At 41.9% G+C, this 27,554-nt stretch overlaps 1 long non-coding RNA gene across 2 annotated transcripts; it reads left to right on the forward strand.

The window, feature by feature from the left end:
• Window positions 1-1,244: 1,244 nt before the first annotated feature.
• On the forward strand, window positions 1,245-27,253 carry LOC132890091 (uncharacterized). Of its 2 annotated transcripts, none has more exons than XR_009655150.1 (5): window positions 1,245-1,442; window positions 2,489-2,514; window positions 2,853-2,959; window positions 11,515-11,617; window positions 26,868-27,253. It is a non-coding gene; the product is annotated as an uncharacterized LOC132890091 (long non-coding RNA). The 2 variants fall into 2 exon arrangements; XR_009655149.1 differs by lacking the exon at window positions 1,245-1,442 and adding an exon at window positions 2,283-2,393.
• The last annotated feature ends 301 nt before the right edge of the window (window positions 27,254-27,554 follow it).

Here is a 27,554-nt window from a genome sequence, read left to right on the forward strand (position 1 = left end):
ATTGCTTCTTTTTTTTTTTGAAACGGAGTTTCACAGCATGTGCATCAATGTTGGCTCCTCTAACAGTTGTATTGTTGCTTTAGATAAAATTTATTTACAAGAAGGCACTTTATCTTGAATGGTTTGCCCATTTTATTTGCTATTCCATGCTCAGTTGAGGCATTTAAACCTGTGAACAAGTTTAAGTCTGAAATTAATATTAATATAAAGAGCTCCCTATCAGCCCTGAAATAGCTAGGTGACCTGCCCAGAGTGTACCCTGCCTCTCACCCAAATTCAGCTGGGAATGCCTCCAGCTCACCCACAACCATGACAGATAACTGATGGTTCGATGGAAACTAAACAAGCATAGTGTAATTATCACATAAAATATTGTATGGTTAACTATCTTGATATCTAATGTATCCAATTTTATCTAACAAATCTCACAAGATTGTCTTAGCTTCATCTCGTACTGAAAGTTACATGGAAATGAATGGGAGTGACTCTCTAATGACTTCTCCATTAGAACCCATTAGCCAAGAATGCTTAAAGCAAATGTCATGGAATAATTAGATTAAGATCGCTTTGCCAAGCCTTTATCAACATTGTGAGCATTTTGCTATAAATGTGCATTGACACAGAGGTATGGAACCCAATGTGGTCTTCTGCTGTTGAAGGCCATCTGCCTCAACATGTGTTGTGCACCAAGAGATGCTTTTCTGTTCACCAAGTTTGTAAAAAATGACTATTTGAGTTACTGTAGACTGTAAGCTCAAACCATTCTGGCCATTTTCCTTTGACCTCTCTCATCAACAAGGCATTTCAGCTTGCAGAACTGCTGCACAACTAACTTTTTATTTGTTTGTTTGTTTTTGTTTGTTTGTTTGTTTGTTTGTTTTGCTTGTTTGTTTGTTTTTTGCACCATTCTGAGTACACTGTTAGCCCGGATTTCAAATGTACTTAAACAATTAAATTATTTTGTACATAAATGATTTAAGTTTGATTGGATTACTATCAAATGTATTTGTAGTAGAATATACTTACCTTTTGAGAGTAATGCAATGTGTGAACAACTTTAAGTTAAATGGATTAAAATTCTTAAGTTTTAGTCATGACCACACTTTTTTTTTTATTTTTTTTCACTCGAAGGGCTGTTTGTCAGCAGTGGAAACTTTGTTTTAACTAACCAGCTCAACAGATGGTTTTCACCTGTTAGCTGGCTCAGCTACCTTTATCACTCGAGGAGCTGCTTGTGAGCAGAGGAGAAAAATTTTTTAACAAGTTCAACAAGACATTTTTCAACTGTTAACTTTTCTCACTTGCATGAACCAGGCCAAGCGGGTACCATCAGTGGACACCACCCTGCATTGAACCCCTGCCTGCGGGCTATGCACCACACTTCCAGTGGAGGAGAGAGGAGGGTGATGGGATGACTGCTGTACCATGCTTTACTGAATCTGGTGAGTGCCATTAAGTTAACATAGCAACCTCTTTGTGTTTTGAGACAGCTATTAATATAACTTGCCTGCCTGCTACAATAGTTAGCTATTGCAGAGTCAGGCGAGGCATTTTTTTGTGGTTGCAAGTGTGTGAATTCAAGGGGTTGCTGATGAGAAGTTAACCAATTTGACAGACCTTTTTCACCTGTTACTTTTTTTTTTGACCCCAGAGGCTGCTTTTTTGTTGTTGTTGTTGTTGTTGTTAATTAAATGCACACTAGTGAAACAGCAAATGTTTTGCATATGACAACGCAATGGCACTGTAATGTTAAATGTCCAGGTGACTCAACCATATTCACTACCATAGGGTAACATTACTTAGCTAATCAGAAAGGAGCATAAGCTAAATGAAGAGTCATATGGCCTCAACAAATTTCCCAGTTTGAAGTAACAGTTTTAAAATAAAGATTGAAATATATGTTTGGCATGCTTGAAATTAAACAGGTTGGTCTGATTGCTACTTGTTTTGGTTAGTTAAATCCTTGAGATTTATGTTTGCTCACACATTCTGCTCTCTGCTTAATGGTTATGTTGACCAGTAATATCTTTCTTGTTTTCATAAGATTATGATTCTGACATGTGATGTAATGGTACATAATGTCTCTCTTCTTTCATACAGTAGTGCAGTCTAAATCAGTGATGTAATGCTTCATCACCCATTTCTGTTACCCTGTCATACAACTTAGCTTCATCAATCACATCATCATCATCATCATTACCACCACCCAATCACATAGCTACAACACACTCTTGAATGTGAATATATACTCATGTTTGTCCTACAATAAACTGAGAAAACATCTCTGAACAGCTGTGTCAGTGACTGTTTGCTCCCAGATCTGTGAGGCAGAATCTCTTCAGCAGCAGAGGTCTACATTCCTAGATCATACTTTGTCAATTCAACTTCCTTCGGTACAGACAGATCAAAACCTATCACAGATACACTGTTGCTATAAACTAGCTTAACTTAAATTTATTGTATCTTATTTGTTTTTATTGTGTTGCAGGTCACAAGAAGAGATGTTTTGGAAGTGTAAGGATTGCCCTTTTATCTGTGAAAAGAGAGCACAGCTATTTAAACATTATAGGTTAAAACAAGATATGCAAGAATGGAACCATTTCCTTGTTTACATCAGGATTGTCTCTATATGTATGTCTATGTATGACTGTTTTGAGTGTTTACAAAAAGGACTTTATGACCTTATGTGTTCTAAATGTAATGCTGAATAAAATTTTTAGTAGAGGATTTTTTATATTTGACCATCCAAGAGTGATTAACGCTGTGTGATCCAAATCATGTAGTGTGGAGGTTTACAGATGGGGCCATGTGACCATGGGCTTATATATGGTTTGCGATGTTTTATGTTTCAGGTTTGTTACTAATTCAAGAGAGCGGTAGGGAAAAATCTCAGAGAACGTCTTTGATGCACTTGATTATTCCACTCCAAGCCTGATGGATCTCTTCAGAAAGAAGAAAGGTCTCACTAGCCAGCTTTTGGCTGAGCTTATACTGTACACTTAAACTTGTCTACATCAGTCTATTCCCTCTATCTCTGTTCCTCTCCTTTCCCTTTCCGCTCTCTTCTTTTTGCTCATTTTTCTTTTCTCTCCTTTGCTCTCCTTTCTTTTCCTCTCATCACACCTCACTTTTCCTCTCCATTATTTAATTTCCTCCTTTCCTCATCTCCTGTCTCCTTTTCCTCCTCTTTTCTTTTGTCCTCTCTGCATTGCTCTCTTTTCTCATTTCATCTCTCCTCTTCTGTCCTCTAGCTTTCTGTCCTGTCCCTTTCCTCTCCTCTTTCTTTTTCCTTTCATGCCATCTCCTCTTGTCCTCTGCTGTACTTTCCAGTCCTTTTAATTTGCAATACAGTGGTGCTTGAAAGTTTGTGAACCCTTTAGAATTTTCTATATTTCTGCATAAATATGACCTAAAACATCAGATTTTCACACAAATCCTAAAAGTAGATAAACAGAACCCAGTTAAACAAATGAGACAAAAATATTATATTTGGTCATTTATATATTGAGGGAAATGATCCAATATTGCATATCTGTGAGTGGCAAAAGTATATGAACCTCTAGGGTTAGCAGTTAATTTGAAGGTGAAATTAGAGTCAGGTGTTTTCAATCAATGGGATGACAATCATATGAGTGGGAACCCTGTTTTATTTAAAGAACAGGGCTCTATCAAAGTCTGATCTTCATAACACATGTTTGTGGAAGTGTATCATGCCACGAACAAAGGAGATTTCTGAGGACCTCAGAAAAAGCGTTGTTGATTCTCATCAGGCTGGAAAAGGTTACAAAACAATCTCTAAAGAGTTTGGACTCCACCAATCCACAGTCAGACAGATTGTATACAGATGGAGGAAATTCAAGACCATTGTTACCCTCCCCAGGAGTGGTCGACCAACAAAGATCACTCCAAGAACAAGGCATGTAATAGTCGGCGAGGTAAAAAAGGACCACAGGGTAACTTCTAAGCAACTGAAGGCCTCTCTCACATTGACTAATGTTAATGTTCATGAGTCCACCATAAGAACACTGAACAACAATGGTGTGCATGGCAGGGTTGGCAAGGAGAAAGCCACTGCGCTCCAAAAATAGCATTGCTGCTTGTCTGCAGTTCGCTAAAGATCACATGGACAAGCCAGAAGGCTATTGGAAAGATGTTTTGTGGACGGTTGAGACTAAAATAGAACTTTTTAATATCAACAGATCTTCATTTAAGGTACGTGAATCTTTTCATCATGGCACACCTTCAGCCTGTTCAGTGTGCTGAGTGCAGGATGTTTAGTCATTCTTCCTCCGTCACTAGCGATAGCTCTATTAGCTTTACTTGTAATAAGTGCAGATTAGTTAGCTCTCTGACGGAGAAGATTACAGTGCTAGAAGCGCGTGTCCAGGCTTTAGAGCAGGTTAGTGAGCGTGAGAACAGTGTAGTTTCTGTTAGGGAAAGTCGGGACGCCCTAGGTGGAGTTAGTAATCCCCCAACTCCGGCATTAGAGCCCTTACAGCAGGGCGAATGGGTGATGGCTCGGCGGCATAAGCGTAGAGCCAAAGCTACCGCTGAGGCTCGCCCACGGGAGCACCACTCCTCTCCGCGTCATGTGTCGAACAGGTTTGCTCTCCTTAGTGATGCACCCACTGAGAAACCTGAAAGAGCTCTGGTTATAGGGGACTCTATCATACGGCACGTGAAATTAGCTCAGCCTTTAGGGGCACCAGCAGCTTTAGTCAGGTGTATACCGGGAGCCAGGGCACCGGACATAGCAGGTAATCTTAGGGTCCTAGGCAAGCACAGGTTCTCAAAGATAGTTATCCATGCAGGAGCTAATGATATACGCCTTCGTCAGTCTGAGGTTACTAAGAGTAACTTTGTAGAGGTGTTTAAATTGGCGAAGGCGATGTCCGATGCTGTAGTATGCTCTGGCCCCATCCCAATGCGGCGTGGCGATGTAGCTTACAGCAGGTTATGGTCGCTGAACTGCTGGCTGTCCAGGTGGTGCTCTGAAAACAGTGTGGGCTTTATAGATAATTGGGCTAATTTTGAGGGCACTGCTAGCCTGTTAGGGCGGGACGGTATCCATCCCACTCGGGAAGGTGCTGCTCTCATTTCCTGCAGCATAGGTCATAGTCTCAGAACAGGCCTAGTTAATTTCTGACAATCCAGAGCCAAGGCCAGGGAGCAGACGAACAGGCTAAACCGACTGTCTGCTAGCTGCACAGAGTCGTCACTCAGGGCCCACTACATCGAGACTGTGTCTGTTCCCCGAGCTCAACAAAAAGGTAGAAATTTTCAGAGTTTGTTCCAGTAACCTAATCAATATAAAATTAGATCATACTGACTGTACAGCTGCTGCCAGCACCTTTGATCTAAAGGTGGGGCTATTAAATATTAGATCTCTTACATCTAAAGCGCTAATGGTTAATGAACTTATTACTGATCAGGAGTTTAATGTACTGTGTTTAACAGAAACATGGATTAAGCCAAATGAATATATAGCATTAAATGAAGCGAGTCCTCCTGGATACAGTTATATACACCAGCCTCGTCTAACTGGCAGAGGAGGAGGCGTCGCGGTTATTTATAACGATTATCTAGGTGTAACACACAAACCTGGTTATAAATTTAATACATTTGAAGTTCTTCATATTCATATAATGTATGTAGCCTCGAAAAATAAGTCTACCCAGTTAATTCCATTGCTTATTATTTACAGGCCCCCGGGGCCATATTCTGAGTTTCTTTCTGAATTTGCAGATTTTATCTCAGATCTGGTTATTTCCTTAGACAAAGCTTTAGTTGTCGGAGATTTTAATATTCACTTCAATAACCCAGAAGACCCTTTAAAAACAGCGCTTGTGTCCATCTTAGATTCAGTCGGGATTAAGCAGAATGTCATAGGACCGACCCATAATGGTGGTCACACCCTTGATCTAATACTAACATTCAGATTAAACGTAGACAATATAGTCATACTTCCACAGTCTGAAGTTATCTCAGATCATTGTCTCATCTCATTCAAAATATGTCTGAGTAATAATATATGCACCTAACCACGCTACTGTATTAAACGTACTTTCACGTCAACTACTGCACAGAGCTTTATAAATGATCTCCCAGAGCTGTCAACTTTGATTGGGTCACTGTCAGCCCCTGCAGAACTTGATCAGGCAACTGAATGCTTAGAGTCAACATTCCGCCATACTTTAGATAATGTAGCTCCTCTAAAAAGGAAAATGGTGAGAGACAAAAAATTAGCACCCTGGTATAATGATGACACTCGCACATTAAAACAGACCACTCGAAAATTGGAACGTAAATGGCATCAAACAAAATTGGTAGTGTTCAAATTAGCTTGGAAGGAGAGCTTCCTGAAGTATAGAAAAGCTCTTAGTGCTGCGAGATCAACATATTTCTCCTCCCTAATAGAAGACAGCAAAAATAATCCTAGATTCCTGTTTAATACTGTAGCAAAATTAACGAGGAATAAGTCCACTATCAACACATGCACACCTGCAGTATGTAGTAGCAACGACTTCATGAATTTTTTTAATGACAAAATTGAGAATATCCGACAAAAAATTCAAACTACTAATTTAAGGTTAGACAATGAAAGTGACCTTGTAGTTAACAATATAACTGTATCAGATCATCAGTTAGAATGTTTTACTCCCCTAAAAGAAACTGAATTACTTTCATTAATCTCTACATCAAAAGCCTCAACTTGTGTACTAGATCCCTTACCGACACATCTATTCAAACAGATAATGCCTGGAGTAATTGAACCGCTTCTAAAAATAATAAATTCTTCTCTTATGATTGGCTATGTACCCAAATCATTTAAACTAGCAGTTATCAAATCCCTGATTAAAAAAACCTGACCTTGATCCCTGTCAGCTGTCCAATTATCGGCCAATATCAAACCTCCCCTTTATCTCCAAGATCCTTGAAAAAGCTGTGGCACAGCAGTTATGCTCATATTTACATAGGAATAACATCCATGAAATGTATCAGTCAGGATTTAGACCACATCATAGCACAGAGACAGCACTGGTTAAAGTAGTAAACGACCTACTGTTGGCGTCTGATCAGGGCTGTGTCTCGCTACTTGTGTTGCTTGACCCTAGTGCAGCATTTGATACCATTGATCATTCCATTCTTCTGGATAGACTAGAAAATGTTGTGGGAGTTAAGGGAATGGCCCTCTCCTGGCTCAGGTCTTATCTAACTGATCGTTATCAGTATGTTGATATAAATGGTGATATTTCTAGACATACCGAGGAAAAGTTTGGTGTTCCACAAGGTTCTGTCTTGGGTCCACTGCTTTTTTCTCTATATATGTTACCTCTGGGCGATATTATTCGTAAACATTGTATTAGTTTCCACTGTTATGCTGATGACACACAGTTGTATGTCTGCAAAACCTGATGAGAGACACCAGCTTAATAGAATTGAGGAATGTGTGAAGGACATTAGACACTGGATGCTTATTAATTTCCTTCTGCTTAACTCTGACAAGACTGAAGTACTTGTGCTAGGACCACATACAGCTAGAAGTAAGTTTTCTGATTACACAGTAACTCTGGATGGCCTTTCTGTTTCTTCATGTGCAGCAGTAAAAGACCTCGGAGTGATTATTGACCCCAGTCTTTCATTCGAAACTCACATTGATAACATCACCTGGATAGCTTTCTTTCATCTCAGAAATATTGCAAAGATAAGAAATTTAATGTCATTGCATGATGCAGAAAAACTAGTCCATGCTTTCGTTACCTCCAGGTTGGATTATTGTAATGCCTTACTGTCTGGATGTTCCAATAAGTGCATAAACAAGCTCCAGTTAGTTCAAAATGCAGCAGCAAGAGTCCTTACTAGAACTAGAAAATATGACCACATCACGCCTGTCTTATCCACACTGCATTGGCTCCCAATCAAATTTCGTATTGATTATAAAATACTACTATTGACCTTTAAAGCACTAAGTGGTCTCGCACCACAGTACCTGAGTGAACTTCTGCTCCTCTATGACCCGCCACGCCTACTTAGATCAAAAGGTGCAGGCTATCTGCTGGTACCTCGTATAGTGAAGGCTACATCAGGGGGCAGAGCCTTTTCTTACAAAGCCCCACTGTTATGGAACAGCCTTCCAAGTAATGTTCGGGAATCAGACACAGTCTCAGCATTTAAGTCTAGGCTGAAAACATATTTGTTTAGTCAAGCCTTTTGTTAATGGTGTTTATGAGGTAAAGGAGTAGATCTGGAGGGTCCTCAGACATAGTGTTTTGGTAAACTGGGATGTATGGATGCTGTCAGTCCCCACTCGCTTGCTCACTCGAGTTTGTTGACGGTGTAGTGGCTGGCTGCTTTATGTCCCGGGGCTCCCTCATGCCTGTGTTACCTTCTGGCTCTCTCCTTTTAGTTATGCTGTCATAGTTAGTTGCCGGAGTCCCTGCTTGTACTCGGTGCAATATGTATACTGTTCCTACTTATTCAGGTGACATTGGGCATACCTAACCACCTGTGTTTTCTTTCCCTCCCCCCACCCCAAATCTGTCCCTCTGAGTTACATGGAGTCAACAGGAAATCTTTTGGTGGAGACAGTGGAGACCTCGACTGGCTATCGTAGCCTGCAGGGAATCGGCCGTCAGACATTCTGTCGCATGTCCCAGACCCGGTGAAATGTAACTGAATTGTCTTGGCCAGCCCTAAGGGTCCCATCTGCATCTCATCATTGCTGAGGAGTGTGCTCCCATCACCCAATCAAGCATCCAGCCAGAGCAGGTCATGATATATTTTTTACCATATTAACATGCCATTGTGTGTTATGCCTGATGTAAAGACTCTCGTCTCTGTGAGCCTACCACACAGATTTAATACTTGTCATTTTTAGGGCATACCTAACAACGTGTTTTCTTTCTCTCTCTCTCTCCCCCCCCCCCCCCCCCCCCCCATCTGTCCCTCTGAGTTACATGTTGATCCTGGGATTGAGATGCTGGCCTCTTCTGCCCCTCGGACCTGCTTGATCCATCCTGGTGCCCTGTGTCTGGTCGGAGTTTTATCGCCCCACTCCTGTGAAGGACGGCCCCATGAGGACAGTTGAGGGTTATACCTGTTAAAACTGTTAATATTATAGTCAGGCTGTCTGTTGTTGCCCAAATGAGGATGGGTTCCCTTTTGAGTCTGGTTCCTCTCGAGGTTTCTTCGTCATGTCGTCTGAGGGAGTTTTTCCTTGCCACCGTCGCCACAGGCTTGCTCATTGGGGATAGATTAGGGATAAAATTAGCTCATGTTTTAAGTCGTTCAAATTCTGTAAAGCTGCTTTGTGACAATGTTTATTGTTAAAAGCGCTGTACAAATAAACTTGATTTGATTTGACTTTTTGGTTTAAATGAGAAGCATTATGTTTGGAGAAAAGAAACCACTGCATTCCAGCATAAGAACCTTATCCCATGTGTGAAACATGGTGGTAGTAGTATCATGGTTTGGGCCTGTTTTGCTGCATCTGGGCCAGGACGGCTTGCCACCATTGATGGAACAATGAATTCTGAATTATACCAGTGAATTCTAAAGGAAAATGTCAGGACATATGTCCATGAACTGAATCTCAAGAGAAGGTGGGCCATGCAGTAAGACAACGACCCTAAGCACACAAGTCATTCTACCAAATAATGGTTAAAGAAGATTAAAGTTAATGTTTTGGAATGGCCAAGTAAAAGTCAAATCAAATCAAGTTTATTTGTACAGCGTTTTTAACAATAAACATTGTCGCAAAGCAGCTTTACAGATTTTGAACGACTTAAAACATGAGCTAATTTTATCCCTAATCTATCCCCAATGAGCAAGCCTGTGGCGACGGTGGCAAGGAAAAACTCCCTCAGACGACACGAGGAAGAAACCTCGAGAGGAACCAGACTCAAAAGGGAACCCATCCTCATTTGGGCAACAACAGACAGCCTGACTATAATATTAACAGTTTTAACAGGTATAACCCTCAACTGTCCTCATGGGGCCGTCCTTCACAGGAGTGGGCGATAAAACTCCGACCAGACACAGGGCACCAGGATGGATCAAGCAGGTCCGAGAGGCAGAAGAGGCCAGCATCTCAATCCCAGGATCAACATGTAACTCAGAGGGACAGATGGGGGGGGAAGAGAGAGAGAAAGAAAACACATTGTTAGGTATGCCCTAAAAATGACAAGTATTAAATCTGTGTGGTAGGCTCGCAGAGACGAGTCTCTTTACATCAGGCATAACACACAACAATGGCATGTTAATATGGTAAAATATATCATGACCTGCTCTGGTTGGATGCTTGATTGGGTGATGGGAGCACACTCCTCAGCAATGATGAGATGCAGATGGGACCCTTAGAGCTGGCCAAGACAATTCAGTTACATTTCACCGGGTCTGGGACATGCGACAGAATGTCTGACGGCCGATTCCCTGCAGGCTACGATAGCCGGTCGAAGTCTCCACCAAAAGATTTCCTGTTGACTCCATGTAACTCAGAGGGACAGATTTGGGGTGGGGGGGAGGGAAAGAAAACACAGGTGGTTAGGTATGCCCAATGTCACCTGAATAAGTAGGAGCAGTATACATATTGCACCGAGTACAAGCAGGGACTCCGGCAACTAACTATGACAGCATAACTAAAAGGAGAGAGCCAGAAGGTAACACAGGCATGAGGGAGCCCCGGGACATAAAGCAGCCAGCCACTACACCGTCAACAAACTCGAGTGAGCAAGCGAGTGGGGACTGACAGCATCCATACATCCCAGTTTACCAAAACACTCTATGTCTGAGGACCCTCCAGATCTACTCCTTTACCTCATAAACACCATTAACAAAAGGCTTGACTAAACAGATATGTTTTCAGCCTAGACTTAAATGCTGAGACTGTGTCTGATTCCTGAACATTACTTGGAAGGCTGTTCCATAACTGTGGGGCTTTGTAAGAAAAGGCTCTGCCCCCTGATGTAGCCTTCACTATACGAGGTACCAGCAGATAGCCTGGTACCTCGTAAAAGTCCTGACCTTAATCCAATGGAAATGTTGTGGAAGGACCTGAAGCGAGCAGTTCATGTGAGGAAACCCACCAACAGCCCAGAGTTGAAGCTGTTCTGTACAGAGGAATGGGCTAAAATTCATCCAAGCCAGTGTGCAGGACTGTTCAACAGTTACCAGAAACATTTAGTTGCAGTTATTGCTGCACAAGGGGGTCACATCAGATACTGAAAGCAAAGGTTCACATATTTTTGCCACTCACAGATATGTAATTTTGGATCATTTTCCTCAATAAATAAATGACCAAGTATAATATTTTTGTCTCATTTGTTAACTGGGTTCTCTCTATCTACTTTTAGGACTTGTGTGAAAATCTGATGATGTTTTAGGTCATATTTATGCAGAAATATAGAAAATTCTAAAGGGTTCACAAACTTTCAAGCACCACTGTAAAGTCATAAAACATTGTGGGGAATACTTGTGAGTATCCTTAACAAACTGTGTGTTGTACTCGATATCCAGTATCTTCCAGACCACTGAGCCAACAGACATCAGGTGCCTTCGTCTTCAGGGACTGCCAGTCATCTTGGGGGATTATCCTTCTGCCTTCTTCAAGACCTGCTCTGTAAGTAACTTAATTTGTTGTAAAATGTTACAGGTGCATCATTAATTATTTCAAGCCATTAATGAAGACTGTCTGTTGCTAATTTTCAGAATCATTTAATCAGCATTCAGTGTTTCCCTGACTTGAAGTTCTATTTTATGGCCAAACAAAGTTAAACTAAAACATTTTTGAATATCTGTATTATTGATTTATGCCACAACATAAACTGAAAAGGCTTGACTATAAAAATCAGTAAAAATGGGTTCAACTTAGCATTGGGCATAATCTTGGACTCTCACTTCTCTTTTCCTGTGTGTATGTCTGTCAAATCACTGCTAGCTGGTATGAGATGGGACAATAGGGAGGGACTGGTTTTTTGTTTGTTTGTTTGTTTGTTTTTTCCTGTGATAATACAAATGAAAGGGAACACTTTAATGTTTACTTTTTGAGATTAAAGGACAATACTGGTCAGGGCTTTGAACCGGAATTTTTTTCCTATTGGTTCGTTCCGAACAGAAACGGAATTTTAACGTTTCCGGTTTTGGGTTCCACCATTAAATAGACGTTCCCGAACCGGTTAGAACAAAAAAATTTCGTTCCCGGAACGGTTAATTACGTTCCCTGTCAGCTGTTTAACAAATGGCTATAAAATTATGTCTCTGTCTCATCCAGCTTAAGCCAAATGTAGGCTAATTCTATTACAACCTTCATTAAATAAGACAAGAAATAATTCAAAACAATTATTATTTCAAATGTTGGCGATTTGGATTCTCAGTATGTCTTCCCATCTACACAAACAGAAAAAGTGCCAAAAATGAAAGATAATTCGTTTAGTGTGTTACCAAAGGCTAGTCAGGCCCTATAGAGGGCTACCGCATGACGTCACTGCGCCGCGAGATTTTGTTAAGCGCCATATTGGAAGACCAAGTACACATCTATGCAAGTACATACATACATAAAACAAACTACACCTGAAATGTAGCCAGGGCCGGTTCTGCCCTAATCTGGACCCGGGTGCAACATCGCGCACCCCCCCCCCCCCCAAAAAAAAAAACCCAGTCTAAATCAGGACAACCATCACATAACTATAAACATTTTATATCAACTATTTTAACTAAATGGGCTATAATAAATAAGCCTGCAGGTAGCCACGGCGGGCTGCCTCAGAAAAGTAACCATTTGTCCTACCTTAAAACTCGTTTTGCATTTTCTGCCTCCTTTTTTGTATTTTCGACCCTCCGTTTATTTTCTTTCCTTTTCTGAAAACCCGATTTGTGTCCAGACATTTTGTTCTGCTACCAACGAACTAACTCGTCAGGTCTCGTCTCTCGAGCCCGCGATGATTCCCGTGGGAAGAGCAACAACTGATACATTTTTACAAACAGCCAATAGGGAGGTTGCATCGTTCAGGCTCTTCTTTGCTCAGACACTCAGTAATGCAATTACTCACTAGTAGTCCACCTTCCCGCTCTCTCCATTCAGTCAGCGAACGTCACACAGGAAGTGAACCCCAGCAGGTCATAGAAACTTGCGCAGGAGAAGAATGACTATTTGTAGGCTACAGAAACTTTGAGGAACGAAAAAAACCCGGTATTAACCGGTTACCATTATTTTTAATAAGCGTTTCTGTTCCGGAACATAAAAAATAATAAAGTTTCTGGTTTCGTTTCTGTTCCATGTGAAATAGAAAAAGTTCCCGGTTTTCGTTTTCGTTCCTTGAACCGGTTCAAAGCCCTGATACTGGTCATAAATTGACTTTGTCAATTGCCATTTTTTTAATGTAAGTGATTCAAGGGCCTGATGGAGCCATCAAACTAGATGAAAAGTGACCCATGGCACAAGGCACATTATTATTACATCACAAATAAGCATATGACTAATTTGACTACAACATTATATTAAGTCCAAAAAATATGCATTAGTAGCTGTCTTAAATGCATCCATAGTTGGAGCAGTGGGAAGTACAGATGCTGGTAGAGAGTTCCACATCTAGGAATATAGGAAGAGAGATGGAGCTTGGTGTTAGACTTTGGTATGTTCACAGCATATGGGTGGCCACTCACAGTCGATCGAGTTACTCTTCCTCTGGGTACACCCATAGGCAATATTCTGGTCAGCTCAACAGATGGTTGCAGGAAGTAATGACAGTAGAAAATATGCTGTGAAGTGATGTTTCTCCTGTGCTCCAGTGGGAAGATGCCCACCTTACAGGGGTCACCAATGTTTAAAAGGCAGAGAGCTTTCCTCTGCAGCCTATCTAATAACTTTATTGCTGTGGTACATGCTCCACTCCATATTTGGGTAGCATACACCATGAGAGGTCAAATGTAGACCTTGTAAATGATGATGCAAGCTTGTAGAGAAAGTGGATTTCTTGTACGACCCAAGATGTATTAGCCATTGCCGTTTTCTGGCAATGGCTAATATGTTCTGAGTCCCTGACAGGGTGATAGTGACGGCGATACCGAGCAGGGTTATGCTCTATACAGGTTTCAGCTTACTTTTCATAAAAAAGAGAGGAAGGTGATTTTGGATTTGGTTTCTGCTGATGATCATCTCCTCAGTTTTGCTAGTATTGAAGGTGATACACCAGTTGGAAGCCCACTTTTCAATTTCCTCTAAGTCACCTTGGAGACTCCAAACATGTGGTTCTAAGACCCAGATTTTTTTATGACAACATGGAGTGTAACAAATAAGTGCAAATCATTTTTGAGTTGTGAAGCCAGGTAATCTATGTACATTAAGAAGAGCAAGGGGCCAAGTACACTCCCTTGAGGGATACCAGCAAATAAGGGACTTGTTGAGGAGATATACCCATCAAGTATCACAGCCTGCTGCCTGTTGCATAAAAATGAAGAAATCCAGCCATGTAAGTCTCCTTGAATACCAAATGAAGTCAACTTTACCAGAAGTCCACACTGCTATACTCAATTAAAAGCTTTCTTGATGTCAAGGATAAAGGACTCAGATTTATTGCTGGGAATCAAGGACATTATTCCACCACTGAGTGATGTAAGAAAACATGTCCACTGTGGATCTCTTCTCATGGAATCCATACTGTGTGTCATAAAGAAGATGATATTTGTCAAGATGTTTTTTGATGTGGTCTCAAATGAAGCTTTCCTTGACCTTGCAAATTATGGGCAAGAGAGATGTTGGTCTGTACTTTGAAGGGTCTTGCTTGCTTCCCTTTTTAGGCCCAGCTATTACATGGGCAGTTTTCCAGTCTGAGGGAACAGTCTTGGTGTCAAGAGAGATCTGGAATACCTTGGCAAGTACTGGAGCAAGTTCAGGTGCACAGTTCTTAAGTGCATTTGCAGAAAACCCATCAAGGTCATTGGCCTTTGTGGTGTCCAGGCTGCAAAGTGTTCTGAGGACTTTCTTGGGCCAGAACTTCAGAGTGGAGAGGACTTTGTTGGTTTTTGAGGGTAAAGTGGGAGGAATTTTGCCATCATCGTTAAGGCGATCATTAGCAGCAAAGACATTGTTCAACAGCTCAGCCTTGTCTCTGGCATCAATGAAGATTTGCCCATCCTATATAAGTGGAGGAATGGCAGAGGTTTTATTGCCATCAATCACAGATTTGACAAGTTTCTATGACTGTTTATTGTCTGCTCTTTGGAGTTTCACCTCAAGATGCTGAGAGAACTGCAAGTGAACCAGTCACATGGTACGCTAGTGTAGGGATGGATTGCCATGCCATAGCCATAGTAATCATTTATGAACCATCTTTTCCCTTTCACTGTACAGCATTGAACACACCAATCCCTGTACTCGATGCCATGTTCTATCTCTGCCCATTCTTCTGACTCCCTGTAATGGTAGTTGATACAGAGATGATACCGAATATGAAATACAGTGATGTCATGACTGTGCTTAAAACCCGCAGTGAAATCGAAATTCTCTCTCTCTGGCGGTGGGTTTCCACGCGTGAAGGAGACACCGTTGTATCTGTGCTACAGAAGAACAAAGAACAAGCTATTGATACCGGACCTTTAGCCAAAGTTCAATGTATTTGATCTTTGCATACAGTAGTTGCAATAATAACTGAACCGGTTAGTTACTGCAGCCCACGCAGTATTTTAAAGAGAAAAGGCGACCGGATCACTTTTCCCTTTCGCAACGTCGACGAACTACAAACAAGATTCCTTCCAGATCATTGAATGATATGACAGATCATTGGATGATATGACAGATCATCGGATGATATGACAGAGTGATCATGAGAACCGAGAAGAGCACTGATGATGACAATGTAGTTACAGCACCCTCCACAATTATTAGCACCCCTGGTTAAGACGTGTTAAAAGCCTTAAAATAAATTAAATTTTTATTGCAGAAGCATAATCTCTCACTGAAAATTGTAGAAAAATGTAACCCTTAACTCAAGTGAATTTAAGTAAGGCAGATGTGTGTCGACCTTCATCAGTCAGGCAATGGCTACAAGAAAATAGCCACTCGCCTACCCCTGCCCATATCTATAGTCAGAGGAATCATCAAGAAGTTTAAAACAACTGGAACAGTGGCAAACAAGCCTGGACGAGGATGCAAGTTTATCTTGCCACCACGCACAGTGAGGAGGATGGTAAGAGAAGTAAAAAGTTCTCCAAAGCTCACTGTTAGAGAATTGCATCAAAGAGTAGCATCTTGGGGTCACAAAGTCTCCATAACAACCATCAGGCACTATCTACATGCCAACATGCATGGAAATAGCCTTTTCTCACTTACAAGCATAAACTTAAACGTCTGAAGAGTGGTACTGGGACTTCAACTGGGACCATGTGCTTTGGTCAGATGAGACCAAGATAAAGCTTTTTGGCAACAAACACTCTAAGACATCACAAAAGAGGAGTATGCAGAAAAGCACCTCATTCCCACTGTGAAGTATGGGGGAGGATCGGTGATGCTGTGGGTCTGTTTCTCTTCCAAAGGCCCCAGGAACCTTGTTAGGGTGCATGGCATCTAGGGCTGTGCGATGTCCCCTTAATTGGCATCGACGATGTTTACAGTGCAAACATCGTGATGGACGATCATATCGTGGGCGGGGGGAGGGGGGATTTTAATACCACATTATTAAATATATTATTATTATTATTATTATTAAAAGCATTAGATACTCATCCGAGGCTTTGGCACGTAAAGAAAAAAAAGCACTAGGTGATGTGGAATATTTGGCCTTGATAACGGATATGTGGTCCAGCTGCAACATGATGCCCTACATGTCAGCTACCGTACATTATGTGGACCGAGAGTGGGCAATGCAGTCCAAATGCCTGCAGACGAGTTTCATGCCAGAGACACATTCAGTGGACAATTTAGAAGACGCATTGCGCGAGACACTTGCCGAATGGAAAATAGAGGAGAAAAAGATCGCCTGTATAACAACGGGGCGAATATTGTCACAGCCATCAGGCAATTGAGATGCTGTGGTTAAGTTGTTTTGGGCACAATTTGAACCTGGCCATAACCAATTCGCTTGCGCAACAGAGGGCCAGTACAGACCGAGTGTTTGGAGTTTGCCGAGCAGTCAATACTGCGTTTGCGCACAGCTGGCTTCGGAGAAATGAGCTGCGCAAAGCGCAGGTGGAAATGAACCTCCCCGAGCACTCACTGATCACGGTAAGATATTAATCTGCTCTAGCAATGAAAGACTAGTATTCAAACTATGAGAAGAAACTACACTTAAGCTATTACTCATTGTTTATTTACACCATATCAATTGAAGATGCGTTTCGGCCTTTAGTGCGCACTTGAACGCGCTAATTTTTCCAATTTATTAGTGTTTGAATTATTGAACCAGCTTTTAAAATCATGATTTAATATTGTTTTTTGGGTTTTTTTACTGTCTTTACATTTGTCAGAATCACCTTCATTCTTCCCTTTGGTTTGACATTATGGCTTAGAGTGGACCATTTTGTGTCTGAAAGTAGGCCTATTTACCAGATTAAAGTTATTTGACTTCGGCAGAAGTCTGCGCTTCACTGCCGTTTGGGGTGCAATATTTCCCGACTGAAGTCGTTAATAGTGGCTATTTGTTTGAACAACATGACAAATTTTACATTAAAAGTATAGTGTAGGCTAAAAAATGAAGTCAAAATTTATTATTAGTAGTATACTGTATTTGTGTAACCACATGTTATGTTCACTAGCACGTCCCTGCACCATAGCCTACGTGAACAAGCGGTAATAGGATATTACTTTATAATGATTTATATAATTATGTATTTATAATTATATGTTATATATTAAACAAAACTAACAAAAAACTAACTTTTTAGGTTAAATAGGCCCAGATGATACCGTATATGCATGATTATGACAGGAGGGGGCGTGGTATCACGATGGTGGCTCTCCATCGTGATGGACGACCACCATCGTCAATGGACGATGGCATCGTCTATCGGCACAGCCCTAATGGCATCATGAACTCTTTGAAATACCAGGACATTTTAAATCAGAATCTGGTGGCCTCTGCCCAAAAGCTGAAGATGGGTTGTCACTGGGTCTTTCAGCAAGATAATGACCCTAAACATGTGGCCAAATCTACACAAAAATGGTTCACCAGACACAAAATCAAGCTCCTCCCATGGCCATCTCAGTCCCCAGACCTCAACACAATTGAAAACCTGTGGGGTGAGCTGAAGAGGAGAGTGCATAGGAGAAGGCCCAGTACTCTAGATGATTTAGAGAGATTGTGCAAAGAAGAATGGTCAAATATCTCTCTCTATACTAGTGATCTCAAAAAATTAGAATATTGTGGAAAAAGTTCAATATTTTCCATCAGTTATTTAAGAAAGTGAAAATGTTATATATTATAGACTCATTACACATAAACTAAAATGTTTCAAGCATTTTTCTATTTTAATTTTAATCAGTATGGCATACAGTACAAGAACATAAAAAAACATCTCAAAATATTAGAATATTTCATTTCGAGTTTGAGTAAAACAGTATGAACACAGTGTATCTCTCTGTCTAGTTCAGTACACACAACCACAATCATGGGGAAGACTGCTGACTTGACTGTTGTCCAGAAGATGATCACTGATGCCCTCCACAAGGAGGGTAAGCCACAAAAGGTCATTGCTGAAAAGGGTGGCTGGAAAAGGTGCACAAGCAACAGGGATGGCCGCAGTCTTGAGAGGATTGTCAAGAAAAGTTGATTCAAGAACTTGGGAGAGCTTCACAAGGAGTGGACTGAGGCTGGTGTCAGTGTATCAAGACCCATCATGAACAGACATCTTCAAGAAAGACATCTTCAACTTTCGCATTCCAAGCTACTCCTGAGCCAGAGACAATGTCAGAAGTGTCTTATCTGGGCTAAGGAGAGAAAGAAATGGACTGTTGCTCAGTGGTCCAAAGTCCTCTTTTCAGATGAAAGTACATTTTGCATTTAATTTGGAAATAACAGTCCTAGAGTCTGGAGGAAGAGTGGAGAGGCACAGAATCCAAGGTGTTTGAAGCCCAGTGTGAAGTTTCCACAGTCTGTGATGATTTGGGGTGCCATATCATCTGCTGGTGTTGGTCCACTGTATTTTATCAAGTCCAAAGTCAACACAGCCATCTATCAGGAGATTTTAGAGCACTTCATGCTTCCATCTGCTGACGAGCTCTTTGGAGATGCTGATTTCCTTTTCCAGCAGGACTTAGCACCTACCCACAGTGCCAAAACTACTACCAAATGGTTTGCTGACCATGATATTACTGTTTGATTGGCCAGCCAACTTGCCTGACCTGAACCCCATAGAGAATCTCCCGGTGTACACATGACTAAAGCTGCTGGTGCCCCTAAAGGCTGAGCTAATTTCATGTGCTGTATGATAGAGTCCCCTATAACCAGAGCTCTTTCAGGTTTCTCAGCGGGTGTATCACTAAGGAGAGCAAACCTGTTCGACACGTGAAGCGGAGAGGAGTGGTGCTCCCAAGGGCGAGCCTCAGTGGTAGCTTTGGTTCTACGCTTATGCCACCGAGTCGTCACCCATTTGCCCCGCTGTAAGGGCTCTAATGCTGGAGTTGGGGGATTACTAACTCCACCTAGGGCATCCAGACTTTCCCCTACAGAAACTACACTGTTCTCATTCTCACTGGCCTTCTCGAAAGCCTGGATACACGCTTCTAAAGCCTGGATACATGCTTCTAAAACTGCAATCTTCTCTGTCAGAAAGCTAACTAATCTGCACTTATCACAAATAAAGCTGTCACTAGCGACGGAGGAAGAATGACTAAACATCCTGCACTCAGCACACTGAACAGGCTGAAGGTGTGCTATGATGAAAAGATTCACATACCTTAATCGAAGATCTGTTGATATTAAAGTAGATCCGATGTGGATGGCCTCCGCTTGTGGTCTTTACGCAGGAGGAGAAAAAAGAAAGCTTCCGGTCTTGGCATTCTTCCGAAAAAAATGGAAAAAGGAAAGCGAAAGTGGAAAGTACAAAAAAGAAAGCGAAAGTGCAATAAAAAATTGAAGAGGATACTGAATGTCGTTAAACTCTCCTTAGCTGCCAAGTAGCAAAACCATATTCGGTGCACACTTTTGCAACCAATACTTGTAATGTACAGATCCAAATATGTCAGTTGAAGAAAAGCCAGTTTAAGACCAATATTTTCCTTTTTGAATAATTACTTTCAGTGCAGTTTATATTGAATGGTGCTCTTCATTATAAAGTCTGTGGTACTTTTTGGTGGACAGTGTAGCATTATCTAATGGGCATAATTATGTCCTCTATCAATCTGTTTCTTGCTCTGTTAGAATATAACCAACAAAGACTTGTACAGTGACAATCCAGTTGGAATCTTTTGCGTTGATCAAGAAAATCCTCAGCTCAACCCATCTAGAGTTGGGATCATCTTGGAAGGTAGTGTGGTGATGGATGAACAGGCCAACCTGCCTCAGGCCTTCTGTCTCCTTTTTGGACTGATTTATACCCTGCAGCTGGATTACCCTGCAGCTGGATTACCCAAAGCGTATGAAAAAACACTTTCAGCTTTGTTCAGCAGGTAATGCTTGACCCCATAGAAATGAGCTGGCATCAAAAATTCAAACTTTGAAAAATCAGCTTACAGTGTAAAATGGGGTTCCAAATAGTCATACTACTGATCCAGATATCAAGTGCTTTTTAATGGTGCACTTCAAATAACATGTTTGCTATTGTGCTCTGTTTACAGTGCATGTTTTATGGTATTGTATGGTACTGATTTCGCTGTTTGATTCCATTCTGATTCACAAGGTCCCGAGTTCATACAGTTGTCAATTCAATTCCATATCACATCAGATCAGAATATTTTGGTTATAAAACAAACTGAAAACCCAAAATGCATAAAAAAAATCTGTCTTTTAAGTTTGTTGGCAGTAGCATCAGAAAAGTGCCTATCATTGTTCATTCATTTGTTCAAAAGGTAATTTTTTCAGCCAAGTTTCTGCACACTGATATTAAGCACACCAGAGAGTTCGGACAGTATAACCCATGTGATTTTGAGATACTTACTATAATAATGTTCACATGCTTAAGCACCAATAAATGCATTTGTTAAAACAGCAGAGGCACAATTATACTCAAACATATTCATGTTTTATATGGAAAAATGTTCTTAGGACATGAATGACACAATTTTTGCCACAGTTTCAAACTTCAAGGTTGTTAGATCTTTTAAAGCAGGTGCCTCCTACCTGTAACTCAGGAGCTTCCAGTAGCTCTCTACTTGTTTCTGAGTAGCTTGCTCAGTCCTCAATTACTAGACAGCAAAATGCTAGTAGCTGTCTGCAGCAGCGTGGGCGTGGCGAGGAGGCAGGTTGAACCAGCGGGGTAACACGTGATGAGGTGCCCCTGTGTCAAATTACTGGTTGTCTATTAACCTGTGTCTCTGTGCGTGTTTCAGGGAGCTAGGAATGAGAGTCGTGACACCCCGGTTGGTTGGTCGGTCGGTCGGTTGTGCGTGCTTAGACTGAAAAGTGTATTGAAATTAAAAAAAAAAAAAAACTCACCGGTTCTGAAGCCTGCTTCTTGTTCCTCTGTTTCCCAAAGTTCGAAAGTTGTTGCACTTTCATAGAGAGAAAGGTTGGAAACCTCTGTTAAAAATAATTTGAAACAAAAAACTTGCAGAAAGTTTTCAAGGCATGATGTTTCTTGATGCTCATGTTGTATTTTCAAATACAAAAACTTCTAAGTTGAAATAAAACAGAAAAAGAATGTATTATTGTCTCTTGCTCCTGTTTCGGTTTTCATAATTTAAATGTTCTTGTTTAACAAATAAAAAAATAGAAATAAAAGTTTTACTTTAACTTAGGATACTAAGTAGAGTAATTAGGCAAAGCATTTGATATGACAATTTCTTTTAACTTAAATCAATGTGTTATTTAGTGTATTGAATTTAAAACAGCAATTCTAGCCCTTCAAGCATTTAAGTTAAATTCACTCAAGTTTTTGTTACACATTGCTTAATTTAAGGCAACTAGTTTCCTCCCTTTTTTTTTTTTTTTTTTTAAGTACGTTCAACTTATCCGGGCTTACAGTGTAAAAACTAGGGACTATAGAGATCTTGCAGTCACGTGACCGAAAAGTACACAGCCGCCATCTTGTTGGTAAAAAACACAGCTGAATACTACTGCACTCGTGTACAGAATGGATCAATTTCAACCGACGGACTACACGGCTCATTTTTCTAATGAACAGATAACTAGATACGTGTCTAAAATAAATTATCTACAAATTAGTGACCCTTATGGCTTACCGGACGTAGTTTTCACGACCGTGTCAGTGGATATTGAACTGCCAGCGGAATACCCAGATGTGTATAATTTACCTCATTAACTTTCCCTCGCTGTTCAGTGGTGAAGCACTGCATGCTTATAAATCTCTGGACAGTTATCTTTACAGAAATTCAGGATTTGTCAGCCGCTGCATCTTGTAAACAAGAAAATAATCCTCATTGGACAGGTAAGTCACTTAAGTATTGAGTATAGCACTGACCAGCCGATTATAGAATAGAATAAGGTAATTCCAGCTGTAATTCCAAATCGTCTGTCTTGTTTACCATGGATCTGGCGTTGGAGAGGTAAAGGCTTAGCAGTGGAGATTTGAGTGGCTGTTTTCTGAGCTTAGTCAACAGGCCGGCTCTGCCTGCAGCCTCGCTTTTGCTTCCGCTCCCGACGCCGCCTCCTTCGCTTTGCTTCCGATAATCCATGGAGACCCCGCTGGTCTCGCTATCTCGTCCGGAATGTTGTGCATGCGATGGAAATCGCTACAAACCGTCATTTTCTGCTGGAAACCAATGTCCAGTAAGTCCATACGGTTGTAGTGGATATTGAAGTCCGGTACAGATGAATAATACGCAAAAATACACACAAAAAACATAAAAAACGTGCACAGGTAGGGAGAGCTTGTAGCCGCAGCCATTGTAGTAGAATTGTATATAGTAGGGTTTTCCAGAAGAAAAGGTAGAAGTAGAACCAGAAGTAGAAGGCGGAAAATGGCGTTTGACCGACAAGATGGCGTCTGTCACAATCTGGATCGGCTGTGACGTCACATGCAAGTGCTCCAATGAGCATGAAAATCCCAGAACACTCTGAAAACAGTTGCTGAAATACTCAAACAAGCCTGTCTGGCACCAACAACCATGATATAGTCAAAGTTACTGAAATCATATATCGATTTGAAATTCCCATTCTTTTGTTTAATGTGAACATTAACTGAAACTCTTGACATGCATTTACATGATTTTATGCACTGATATTTCTATTTAATATGTACAACAATTATTCTACCTGGGCTTCCCAGTGGGTTGAATATAAAGCACAATAGCATCCATCCATTATCTATACTGCTTATCCATCAGGATCATGGGGGAGCTGGAACCAATCCCAGCTGACTTCAGGCAAAGTACACCAATGTGTCACACGGCTAACACAGATTAACAACCATTTTCATGTGGGTGATTTAGAGTAGTCAGTTGACCAAATCTGCATGTATTTGGATAGTGAGAAGAAACTCGCGCAGGCACAGGGAGAACATGCAAACTCCAAATAGAAAGGCTCCAGTCAGTTGTGAGGTTTGAACCCAGATTCTTCTTGTGAGGCAACAGAGCTGTACCACCATACCACTCCACAACAAAGTTAATAATTTGGTTTAAAGAACATAATAGAATAAAGTTGAAATAAATGTTAGCACAAATTGCACCTGTAAGCCATTAAGCATCAACTATTCATGTTTGCAGGCTCAGGGAAGAAGAGGCATCATTAACCAGAGAAAAGCCATGTTTTTAATAAGGGTGGTATATTCTTGTTACAGTGATGATTATGTGAACTACCTCACAGCTGAAAGAGTGTGAAATGTACATTACAAAAATCTTCTCTCCATATACTGCATAATTATACCAGAGCTGGGCTCTAGCATTCTGGTCCATCTTTCTTCTACCACAAATATGAAATATAATTTTACCAACAGGCAAAAACCTTAATGGAATCTAATTGACTCGGAAATGAGATAATTATACACCCCCACACTCAAGGACAAGAACTAATTTGATTAGGACCCACTAATTTCCAGTTCATCAGAAGTGTACACTGACTAATACCCTATTGCCACTTGATCATTTAACTTCTAATATACAGTCAGAGCACTTTGCCCTGATACAAACACATGCTGAGTTTACTGAGGTGCTACCATGATGTTAACATTACATCATGCCTTCCATTGCTGCATGTAGAGTGCTCTTATTGAGTTTTAAGTTTGTTAGCAAAGACACTAGTTTTTCTATTCTGCTGAAGTTGCTAAAATTGCAGGAAATGCAATTCAAATACTCGAACCACATTTTTTTAGTGGGAATTTAATGTCTGTTTCCGTAGGAAGTCTATCAGGCACAGTTAATGACCTTGTGTTACAAATTGCTTAACAGCATAATGCATAATGAATCCATGTCAGTAATGGTTGGTGGAGGCGGATGTGAGTGCAGAAGAGCTTATTAAAAGCATGTAGGCAAACAATGCAGTTCAGCAGGCAAAATCATCAACAGTAGACAGGTAAAGGTCGAGTGAGGCATAAACAGACTAGACTAGGCAAAAGACAAAAGCAGAAACCAAAAATACAAAATGTGAGTCAAAAACCAGGAAGACAATACAAACATAGAGCTCAGTAAGGATCACTAGGAAACGCAATACTTCCCAATGTGCATGAGTTCTCAGCATCCTTTTAAGCACTCACTGATTGTGCTTTAATCCGGGACAGGGGCATGTTCTTAGAGGTGCACGCTGCTCAAAGCGTGCACAAGTGGAAGTTCGACGCATGCGTGTATGGATGTGATAGAAACCCCCCCCCCCCCCCCCCCCAAGAGCTGCCTTCAGGAGCTAAAACCTCTCTTGGATGGCCATGGGAATGAGGACCTGGTGCTGGACGCTATGCCATTGGAACTCTGCACTGGTTCGAGAGAGACATGGTACCAGAACATGGACCTGGGTGAAGGTTTGGGTTCTGGTCAGGCCTTAAGTGGGAGTGAGGACACAGATGGAGGCTTGGGTTCTGGACAAGGACATGGACATGGTCCCCGGACAGGACATGGGCATTGGACAGGACATGGGCTCAGGCTTGAGACAGGACATGGACTTTATCTACACTGAAACCGGGGAGCTGAGCAATGTCCTTGAAGCCAGGCAGCGGGGCAACAACGTCTTCAAAGCTGGGTGGCAGGGTGATGATGTCTTCGAAGCCGGGTGGTGGGGCAAAGAGCTCATTCTCACTAAAATCTGGAGCTGAAGCCATCCTCTTGGCCCCTGGTGCTGGCTCTGGAGCAGAGGCTGCCCTGTCAGACCCTGGTGCTGACTCTGGAGCTGGCTTTGGAACAGAGGCCATCCTGTTGGTCTCTGGTGCTGGCTCTGGAATGGGCAGTGGAGCTGAAGCCAACCTGTTGGCCTCTGGTGTTGGCTTTGGAGCAGGGTCCACACTGTTGGCCTCTGGCACTGGCTCTCATGCTGGCTCTGGAGCAGAAATCTCCCTGTCAGCCTCAGATGCAGGCTCTGGAGCAGGGACCTCTTCCTCTGCCATTGCATCAGCCTCTGGCACTGGCTCTGGAATAGTGGTCTCTTCCTCTGCCACTGCGTCAGCCTCTGGAGGGAGTTCTGGAGTGAAGGCCTCCTCCTCTGCCACTGCATAGGCCTCGGGAGTATCAGCCCCCCCCCCCCCCCCAAATAAAAATTCTACGGGATCCTCCTCCCCTAGAGCCTGAAACAGGTGCATGAGCATAGCACTGAACAATCTGGAGTCTCCGAGGCATGCTCACCCAATAAGCCCCATCATGCAGCCTACCTAGATGTGTTCAGAAGGCTTCAGCTCCACCAGATCTGAATAAAAGAGCATTGTAGCAGGAACCCAGGTGGGGAATACTCCACTCCATCATAGGGTGCCAGTATGTCCAACCCTAACCGCTGCAGAAAAATGACCAATCCAGACTGAGGAACTGAAACCCTGGCATGGTGTTGAGTGGCAAGCCTGCTCTCTTCTGCTACATCCATGTTTTGGTGAAGTATTCTGTCAGTAATGGTTGGGGGAGGCAGATGTAAGTGCAGAAGAGTTTATTAAAAGCATGTAGGCAAACAATCCAATTCAGCAGGCAATATCATCAACAGTAGACAGGTAAAGGTCAAACAAGACACAGACTAGACTGTTTGTAACCAAAAATACAAAACGTGAGTCAAAAACCAGGAAGACAATACAAACATAAGGCTCAGTAAGGGTCACTAGGAAACTCAATACTTTGCAATGTGCATGAGTTCTCAGTGTCCTTTTAAGCATGCACTGATTGTACTTTAATCCGGAACAGGTGCGTGTTCTTAGTCTTAGGGATAAACGCTGCTCAGAGCACATGTGAGTGGAAGTTCGACGCATGTGCGGATGTGACAATCCACAGTGCTGGAAAAAGTACAAAATATCCTGATTTAGACAGTAAAAGCACTGCTACTGTAGTAAAAATTCACTTGAGTAAAAAAGAAAAGTAGGTACAAAACTGTGGCAGTGGGGGCAGGTTCAAGCATCAGCTGTGAGCGGAATGTGGGGTGCGGCTGCAGCATCCATGGGAACAGCTGCAAGAGTGCCCACTGGCTTGGACCAGGCTTCAGATCACCTGGTGATCTGAATATATGATGTCAGATGCGTCACCTGTCTCCTATCTGATCCCCAGATCAGATAGGAGGTAGGTAGAACCAGCAGGTAATGTGTGATGTGTCTCCCCATGTCAGATTGCTGGCAGTTTATTTATGTGTGTCCTTTGTATGTGTTTGCAGAGAGAAGCTGGTAAACAGCGAGCGAGAGAGAGAGAGAGAGAAGCCCAGCGCTGTGTATGTCTGCATGTGTTTGTGCTGAGTGTAATAAAATAGAAATAAAGTCATAGAAAAGTGGAACTAAGTGAGAATAAAATGTACATTGAGTTGTCACAAGCCTGCCTCCCATTTCCTCATTTACCCCAAACTATGAAGTGTTACACTGGTGCCAAAACCCAACAATTGAGGATAAAGCATTGTCATGGAGTCCATTTGCCAAGATCCTCCAGACCCTTGTCAGCATCTACCAAGCCTAACATCAGGTCCTCATTGCTCTATGTGCAGAGCAGGAGCTTCCAAGCTCTGCTCCAGGCCCAAGCAGAAGACCAGCAGGTGATCTGAAGCCTGGTCCAGCCAGCAGGCACTCTAGCAGCTGCTCCCATGGATGCTGCAGCTCCACCCCACATTCCGCTCATCAAGATGGATCTGCAGAACAACCCTGAGGCATTTGTGGAGCTGTTTAAGCCTGCCATGGAAGCATGCATGGCCAGCCTCAGAGTAGGCAGTCTGCCTATAGGTGGGTTACATCTGATATCCGCCTCATTAGATATGCAAGACATGAAGTGGTGGTTAGCTAGGCTCACTGTTCATAAAGTGTTGCTATTGTTGGGGTGCCTTGCTAGTTGTTAAAATACCCTACGCTTGCATTGT

This window comes from Neoarius graeffei, chromosome 8, assembly GCF_027579695.1.
Source record: "Neoarius graeffei isolate fNeoGra1 chromosome 8, fNeoGra1.pri, whole genome shotgun sequence".
NCBI classification, from domain to species: Eukaryota; Metazoa; Chordata; class Actinopteri; order Siluriformes; family Ariidae; genus Neoarius; species Neoarius graeffei.